Below are 9,199 nucleotides of genomic sequence, written 5' to 3'. Positions count from 1 at the left end.
GCATGAGCCACCGCACCTGGGCCATTATTCTTACTTCGCCGTAGACTTGGGCCTTCGAGTTTCCTTCCCCTCTTGCTCCTCAATCCCTTTACCATACAGCAGCCAGAATAATATTTCAAGCTGCCCTGATGACAATTACGCAGCGGTTTCCACAACCCCGAGAAGAAAGCCCCAGTTCCCCGCTTTCCTGGGCTCTGGGAGGGAGGGTGAATAAAGCTGTGGAGCTGAGTCATGCAAACATCGAAATCTGCTAAGTGAGATGCCGCGGGAGCCACAGCAACCCCAGGATAGTAACTGGCTTGTATTTCCACAACATTTTACAGTTGACAGAAACCTTTCCCGGCCCCTCTGTGTCAGGGAGCTGAGTGTTTCACCCTGGGCACTGCCCATCAGGCCGTCCCTGACTTCCCCACGAAGGCTGACGTATAATGTACTCTCACGCCAGGCAGTGAATCCTTAAAAGTCGTGGCTGTGCCTGTTTAACTGCCTCGTCTTTGTAAACCTGACACAGTTTCTCAGTATATGTTTTTCATCAATAGACTTAGTTTTTTTTAGATGTACAGAGATATCGAACAGAAAGGACAGGGTTCCCACATGTGCCTTTACTTTTCTCTATTATTAAAGTCTTGCCTTAGTGTGCTACATTTGTTACTATTAATGAACCAGTGTTGATGCATTATAATTCACTAAAGCCCATAGTTTACGTTCAGGTTCACTCCGTGTAGTAGGTGAAGTTCTCTGGGCTTTAACAAATGCATAAAGGCAGGTACCCCCATTGCTGTGATTCAGAACAATTTCACCACACCAAAGATCCCCCTGCTCCACCTGCTCATCGCTCCTCGCTGGAGCTCAGGTTTCTGACTACCGCTGAACTCGTACTATCTCCATTGCTTTCCTCTCTCAGAATGTCATATAATTGAGATCATGCAGTGTGCAGCCTTTTCAGAGTGACTTATAGCACTTAGCAATATGCATTTAACATTTGGCCATGTCCTTCCATGGTTTGATAGCTCATTCGTTTTTAATCCCTGAATAAGATCCCAGGGTAAGGCTGTATCCATTCATCTGTCGAAGGACATCTTAGCTCCTTCCAGGTTTTGGCAATTATGACTAAAACTGCCTAGACAGTTATGTGAAGCTTTCGTTTTTCTAAAGACACGATGACGAACGATAGTGTGAGGTCAGAGTGCGAGGAGAGTCTATTTACCTTTGTGAGGATGTCTTTCAAAGCGGCTGTATCACTTTGCATCTTCTCAGCAAAGAGGGAAAGTTCCTCTTACTCCACGTCTTCACCAGCATTTGCTATTGTCAGTGTTTTAGCCATTCTAATAGGTGTGTAGGAGCGTCTCACTGCTGTTTTATTTTACAGTTTTCTAATGACATACGCTACTGAGCCTCTCCCTGTATGCTTACTTGCCAGCTGTGTATCTCCTATGGCGATATGTCTGTCTGTTCAGGTCTTTTGTTCATTTTTAAATTGGGTTTGTTTGCTTACTGCTGAGTTTAAGGACTTCGGGAAATTGAGTGAAACAATTTCTTTGTTTATTTTAAATACAAGTCCTTTATCTGACACGTTTTGCAACAATGGTTTCCAAGCCTGTGGCTGCCTTTTCATTGTCTTCAGAGTGCTCTTCCGAGTTGAAGTTTCAAATTTCAATGAAATCCAACATTACAATTTTTCTTTCCTAAATCATACTTTTGGCGTTATATCTTATAAGTCATCTCCAAACCAAGGGTTCCCTGGATTTTCTCCTATGATATCTTCTACAAGTTTTATAGTTTTGTGTTTTCCACAGAGATCTATTATGCATGTTGAGTTAATATTTGCACATGATGTAAGGTCTGTGTCTGAATTCATTTTTGTTTTTTTTTGCATGTAGGTGGCCAATTACTCCAGCAAGTCACTGAAAAGAGCAGCCATTCTTACTGAACTGCCTTTGCTTCTTTGCCAAAGGTCAGCCATATTTGCGTGGGTCTATTTCTGAGCACTCCGTTCTGTTCCATTGATCTATGGGTCTGTTCTTTCTCTAATACCATGCTCTTCTGCTTACTGCATCTTTATAGCTTGTCTTGAAGTCGGGCAGCGTCAGTCTCCTGGCTTTGTTGCTGTTTTTTCAGGAGCGTGTTGACTCTTCTAGGTCTTTGCCTTTCTATGTAAAATTCAGAATCAGTTTCTCAATATCTGCAAAATAACATACTAGAATTTTGATTGGGATTGCATTGACTCTGGATATCAATGTGAGAAAAATTGACATGGTAATGATGCAAGGCAGGGGAGCCCCAAAACTGGGGCTTAGCCTGATAGGGTGCTTGGCTTTGCCCAGGAAAGGATTCAAGGGCAAGCCAGTGGTGTTAAACAACAACTTTTATTGAAGCAGCCTTGCAGGGCAGCAGCAGAGGTGTACCTCCTTGCAGAGCAGCGCTATCCCTTACACAGTGTGCCCAGGGCAGTGTGCACAGGCAGTGCCACAGGCAAAGCTATATACACTTTTAGTTAGGTGCAAAATTAAGGAGCAGACTATGCAGAAATTTCTAGAAAAAGGGTGGTAACTTCCAGGTTGTCAGGCCATTGTCAAGAAAAGGGGCCGTATGTTTGGGCGTTGCTATGGCAGTGGTAAACTGACATGGCGCTGGTGGGCGTGTCTTATGAAGACGGGCTTTCACCTCTTGCCTGTTTCAGCCAGTCTTCAATCTGGTCCAGGATCCGAGCCCTGCCTCTGGAGTTGAGTCCTGCCTCCTACGTCATTAAGGACACGAGGGGCTTTGTTCTATGAAAATGCAACATCTATTTCTTTTGATCTTCTTGTTTTATTTCATCAGAGTTTTTTTTCCTGCCATAATCCTGTACACATTTTGTTAGATTTATAGTTAAGTATTTCACTTTCGGGGGTGCAAATGGAAATGACGTGCTTTTAATTTCAATTTCCAATTGTTCATTGCTCATTGATAGCATGTATAGGAAAGCAACTGCCTTTTGTATATTGACTTTGTACCTTGCAACTTTGCTTTATCGATCATGAGTTCTGAGAGGTGTGTGTGGTATGTGTGTGTATACGTGTGTGTGTGTATGTGTGTGTGTGTATTTAGAATGTTCTATAGAGGCAATCTGTCACATGTAAACAAGCACCATTTTATTTCTTCTTTCCCAGTCTGTACACCTTTCATTTTTTCTTGTCTTATTGCATTAGCTAGGACTTCCACTACGCTATTGAAGAGCAGTGGTAAAGAACTGGAGTTGGCAACTAGTAGTGGGCACAAAGTTGTTCATAACATTTCTTTATTATCTTTTTAACATCCATGGGATCAGTAGTGATGCCCTTTCTTTAATCTCTGAGATAAGTAATTTGTCTTTCTTTATTTCTTGGTTAGCCAGGCTGGAGGTTTATCATTCTTATTGATCTTGTCAAAGAACCAACTTTTAATGTCATTGATTTTTCTCTCTTGATTTTCAGTTTTAGATTTCATTGATTTCTGCTCTAATTTGTATTAGTCTTTTCTTCTGCTTATTTTAAACTTAATTTACTCTTCTTTTTGGAGCTTCTTAATGTGGAAACTTAGAATATTGATTTATGATCTTTGATAATGTATGCTTTCACTGCTATAAATTTCCCTCTAAGTGTTGCCTTCATTACATCTCACAGACTTTGATAGGTCAGATTTTTATTTTCCTTAAAATAGTTTACAATTTCTCTTGAGATTTCTTTGACCCATGTGGCATTTAGCAGTGTGTTATTTAATCTCCAAATATTTTGATATTTTCCAGCTAGCTTTTGTTATTGATTTCTAGTTTAGTTCCATGGTGGTCTGAAAGCATACTTTCTGTGATTTATATTCTTTCAAATTTGCTAAGGTGTGTTTTTTGGCCCCGAATGTCTAGCTTGGTTAATGTCCCACGTGTGCTTGAGAAGAATGTGTCTTTAGCTGTTGTTGTGTGAAGTCTTCTATAAATGTCAATTAGATCCGGTTGATTGATAGTGCTGTTTAGTTCAACTATGTCCTTATGATTTGTGTCTGCTGGATCTGTCAATTACTGAGAGAGGGGCGTTGAAGTCTCCAACTTTAATAGTGGATTTGTCTATTTCTCATTGCAGTTCTTTGAGTATTGCCTCTCGTATTTGGATGCTCTATTATTAGGTGTATACACGTGAAGGATTCTAATGTATTTGTGAAGGACAAACCCCTTTATCATTTATGCAATGGCTGTCTTCATCCATAATTTTTTTCCCATACTAAAGTCTGCCTTGCCCCAAATTAATATAGCTACTCAAGCTGTCTTTTGATCAGTTTTAGAAGCATGGCATATCTTTCTCCATCCTTTCACTTGTAATATCTGTACCTTTACATTTAAAATGTGTTTCTTGTAGCTAACATATAGCTGGGTTTTCAGGTTTTTAAAATCTGCTCCAATAGTACCTGATTTATTTATTTATTTTAAGCAAATGTATTCTTGTTCTCTTCCTCCCTCCCTTCCTTCCTTCTTTTCTGGAGGTCTCTCTCTGTCACCCAGACTGGAATGCACTGGCATGATTATACCTCACTGTAGCCTCCAACTCCTGGGATCAAGTCAACCTCCCACCTCAGCCTCCTGAGTAGCTGGGACTCTAGGTGCAGGCCACCATGCCCAACTAATATAAAAACTTTTTTGCAGTTTTGTGCAGTGGCAGTATCGTAGCCAATGAGGTTTATCCAAGACACGATTATTGCTAATTGAAAATTTTTCCCAATACCCTGCCATGACAGCTTGAAATATAGTCAGCATTGGCAATTTTTGACAGTCTCTAAGGAGACTGAATTAAAAAATAAATAAATAAATAAACATAAAAATAAAAAAAACCTTTTTTGTAGAGATGGGGTCTTGCTGTATTGTGTAGACTTATCTTAAACCCCTGCCCGCAAACTCCTGGGCTCAAGCAGTCCACTTTCCTTCGTTTCCCAAGGCGCTGGGATTACAGGCAAGAGCCACCAAGCCTGTCTGCTTCTGTTATTAGTTACCCTCTTTCTCTGCCTTTTCCAGTTTTAATTGAGCATCTTCTATTATTTCATTTTCTGATTTGCATTAATATATCAACTATATTTCTTTTTAAAAAATTAGTGATTTCCCTTTTTACAAATTATGCATCCATTAAAAAAATACATTTACAACTAATCTAAATTGACTTTCAAAGAATGCTGCATCATGTCATGGGTAGTGAAGGCCTTGTTTCTTTATAACATAACTTTCCAAATTCTTCCCTCCCTCCTTGTAATACCTCTGTCATTCATTTCATTTATCTGTACGTTAGGATCACCCGGCACGTTGTAGCTATTATCAGTTTTAATTGTAATCTATTGAAAAAATTAAGAATAAAAAAATGGAATATTTTATTTTACTTTTGTTATTTCTCTGATGTGCTTTATTTTTTAATGTAAGTCTGTGTTTCCGACCTATATAATTTTGTTTCTCTTTGAAGAATGTCTTTTACCATTTATTTAAGGGCACTTCTACTGGTGACTAACTCAGTTTTTGTCTGTCTGGAAAAATATTTCTCCTTCCCTTTTGAAGAACATTTGTGCTAAATACAGAAATCTGAGTTGGTGGGTTTTGCGTCCAACACTTTAAATATTTCACTCAAATTTCTTCTTGCCTGCATTGTTTCTGATGAGAAGTCTGTCATAATTCTTGGGTAAGGTTTTTGTTCATTTGTTTTGCATCCCCTCCAATTTATTTTAAGATTTTCTTTTGGTCTTAGGTTTTCTGCAGCTTCAGTTTAATACGCCCAGGTGTATGTCTTTGGTATTTATCTGCTTACAGTTCTCTGAGCTCCCTGGATCTGTGGTTTGGTGTCTTCTTACTTTTGAAAAATTCTCAGAAATATTTCAAATATTTCCGATTCTTATTTCCTCACCTCTCTCTCCTTTTTACCTTTTGGTTATCCCCATTACACACCCACGCCTCCCTCTGTAATTGTCACGTGGTTCTTGTGTATTATGTACTGTGTTTTTTACAAGTTCCTCTTTGTGTTTCAGCGTGTGAAGTGCTTCTTCACGCATATTCAAGCTTGTGAATGCTTACTTTGACTCTGTCGAGTCTACTTAAATAGCCCATCAAAGGTGCTTCTTTATTTCTGTTAGTGTTTTTGATTTTTATCATTTCCTTTTGATTCTTAGAATTTTCATCCCTGCTTACATCACCCACCTGTTCTTGGGTGTTGTATACTCTCTCCGCTAGACCCCATAACGTTTTAGCCATAGTTATTTTAAATTCTTCCAGGCGCGGTGGCACATGCCTGTAATCCCAGCGCTTTGGGAGGTTGAGGCGGGCGGATCATGAGGTCAAGAGATCAAGACCATTCTGGTCAACATGGTGAAACCCCGTCTCTGCTAAAAATACAAAAATTAGCTGGGCGTGGTGGTGTGTGCCTGTAGTCCCAGCTACTCGGGAGGCTGAGGCAGGAGAATTGCCTGAACCCAGGAGGCAGAGGTTATAGTGAGTCGAGATTGTGCCATTGCACTCCGGCCCGGTGACAGAATGAGACTCTATCTAAGAAAAAAAAAAATTCACTCCCTGATGATTCCAACCTCTGCGCCATATCTGAGTTGGGTCCTGGCGCTTGTTCCCCTCTTCTTACTGTGCTTTTCCGTGTGTGCTGGCATGTCTTTGCCATGTTTTGCTGAAAGCTGGAAGTGCTGTCTCTGGCAATAGAAGCTAAAAGCTCTTTGAATGAGATTTCATGTTAATCTGCCAAGGAGCTGGGTTGGGTTTCAGGTTTGCTGAGGCCAGATGCTGAGGTTCCTCGTCTGTTGTTTTGAGGCTTCCCTAAGAACTCCTTCTTAAATACAGTCTATATTTTACAGCTCTACCGGTCGTAATCTGTTGGGGGCAGAAGTGTCACATAACACTGTCATTAAACTTCACTATTTCTCATGGGCCTGAGTTCTTGAGCTGTGACCTTTAATAGTGCTGTGCAGTCTCTTTATTCTTCCTTTCCTGAAAGGGGAAGGCCAGAGGTCAGATAAGGCTGTGGCCAAATTGCAGACTTCTGTTCCCAGGACAGAGCCCTCTGGGCGTATTTTCAAGCGACCACTTTTCCCCTTTCCTTTCCTGAGGCTTGAAGTCATTTTTCTACCGTCTTCAGATCTTTACCCTGAGATGCTAGGGCTCCTAGAGGTAAACTCTACAAAATCCTGGTCCCCTAAGGGTTTTTAACTCTCCAACTAGTCCACACTCAGCCACCAGCAATTCATCAATTTCTAGTTTGGCATTTCTACAAATTCCTGGCTCCAGCCGCTTTGCACCAGCAAGGTGATTTCAGCTGTGACTTTCTGCACCAGCCTGTCTCTCTCTTTAGGTGTCTGGGTGAGAGTTTGCCCTGGGATATCAACTCTTTGATAGGTCCAGGTAAAACTTTTCTCTCTCTCTTGTTTTCTCTCCTTTTTTCTTTCTTCAGGCTCTCCCTCTGTCACCTAGGCTGGAGTGCAGTTCGCCACAGTCTTGATCTCCCAGGCTCAAGCTGTTCTCCTACTGAGCTTCCCAAGTAGCTAGGACTGCAGGCATGTGCCACCACACCTGGGCTATTTTATCATTATATTTTTTGTAAAGATGGGATCTCACAAAGTTGTCCAGGCTAGTCTTAAATTCCTGGGCTCAAGCGATCCACCTATCTCTGCCTCTCAAAATGCTGGGAATACAGGCATGAGCCACCACACCCAGCTAAGTAAAGTTGTTGGTTTTCATTTTTCTCCATTTTTGTTTTATTTGTGAGCTCAGGAGTGATAACTTCCAAGCTCTTTTTGTGTTGGAGATGAAGCCTGAAGTCTCTCAATATGTTTTAAAAGGCAGCAAATGTAATTATGCCCGCCCTCTGCTAGGCGGAGGGAGAGGCTGACAGCTGGCCGGGGTTGGTTGTCTGCGACGTGCCTTCCGCTGTCCTTTCTTCCTGGCCTGATGGCAGCATCAGGACAGACTGCCTGCGAACATAATTAGCAAATGTGTTGTCTGCTGGCTGATGAGGATGTGGTACTAAGCCTTTCTCTAGGCATGATCCTGTCCTGGTGATTCCTCCACCCGGGGCAGGCATCAGCACTAATGAGAGGCTGCAGGACCTGTCCTCACTGTGTCTGTCTGTGACCCAATGCGTGTGATGAGAGGCGGATGGGTTCAGTAAGTCTCTCCCAGGTCTGCCAGATTGGGTCGGCAGGTGAATCGCACATGGGCAGGTCAGGAGGAAGCTGGGCTGGCGGCTGTGAGGTGGATCCCAGGAGCCATCCCGTGAACGCCCCATGCCCACCCCTCCCTGGGCTCCTCTCGGCTCCCTGACCCTGTCCAGAGCAGCCTGCCCCTCAGCCGCAGACCCGCAGGGCCGCAGCCTCTGCCCAGTGATCCCTGCAGCTCACACCTTCCTACTCCCATTTCCTGAGCAGCAGCTAGGGACACCCCTAAAAAAAAAAGGTTGGATAATGCTTCTCACATTCCCCCAATAAATCCCAAGCCCCTCCCCACCCACGAGGTCCCACTCTCCCAGCTCTTCTAGCTGACTGTCCTCTGTGTGCTCATGCGTGGGAGCACCCGGCTCCCTTCCTGCTTCTCACCTCTGCAGACGTGGCCCTGGCTGGCTTCTGCCTGAACACCCCGTGTGCTCCTCACCCCCGATCTCTGTAGCTCTCTGCAGGGAGCCCTTCCCTCTCAGCCATGCTGGAGAAGGCGCCACTGTCCCCCTGAACCAGGCCTGTCTCTGCCTTTACCCTGTTGCCTCGCCCTGCCGGGACCACCTACCTGACCTGTGCACCCTGGGACACAGGAAATGTGCCCCAATTCATCCAACATCAGGGGGGCCCCCGTGCGCCTGGATCCGGGGTGGACCCTCCTAAGGCTGGGTCCTCTGTGGCCACACAGGCCGCGTGCCCCTGGGGCCGACCTGCTCTGTAGTTATGTTTACTTGTCTTCTCATTTATTTTCTCTTTCTCTTTTCCTGCGGAAAACCAGTGTCTGTGCTGCCCCTCTCTGGGTCTCAGCCCCCGCAGCGGCCTCTGGCCCGGCAGGCCTTCCGATGCGTCTGTGGCGTAAGCGAAGGAAGCCGGGAAGCTCTGTGGTTGGCGTCGGAGCTGAAAGGAGAAGACCCCAGGGCTTGGAGGCGCCTAAGCTCGGCTGGAACTGGGAGGGCCGGGAGGCGGCGGGGCCCCCCGCTTCCTGCAGGTACCTCCAGGCTCCCAGCCCCAGCTG

The 9,199-nt window shown here is 43.9% G+C and overlaps 1 non-coding gene across 1 annotated transcript; it reads left to right on the top strand.

The window, feature by feature from the left end:
- Nucleotides 1-4,646: 4,646 nt before the first annotated feature.
- LOC119467772 lies at nucleotides 4,647-4,787 on the top strand. The gene has a single exon (XR_005196396.1). It is a non-coding gene; the product is annotated as a U4 spliceosomal RNA (small nuclear RNA).
- Nucleotides 4,788-9,199: the final 4,412 nt, after the last annotated feature.

The sequence above is a fragment of the Cebus imitator genome, unplaced genomic scaffold, assembly GCF_001604975.1.
Source record: "Cebus imitator isolate Cc_AM_T3 unplaced genomic scaffold, Cebus_imitator-1.0 Scaffold329, whole genome shotgun sequence".
Lineage (NCBI taxonomy): Eukaryota > Metazoa > Chordata > Mammalia > Primates > Cebidae > Cebus > Cebus imitator.
Note: the sequence above shows the minus strand (reverse complement) of the source record. Positions and strands in the feature narration are given on the sequence as shown.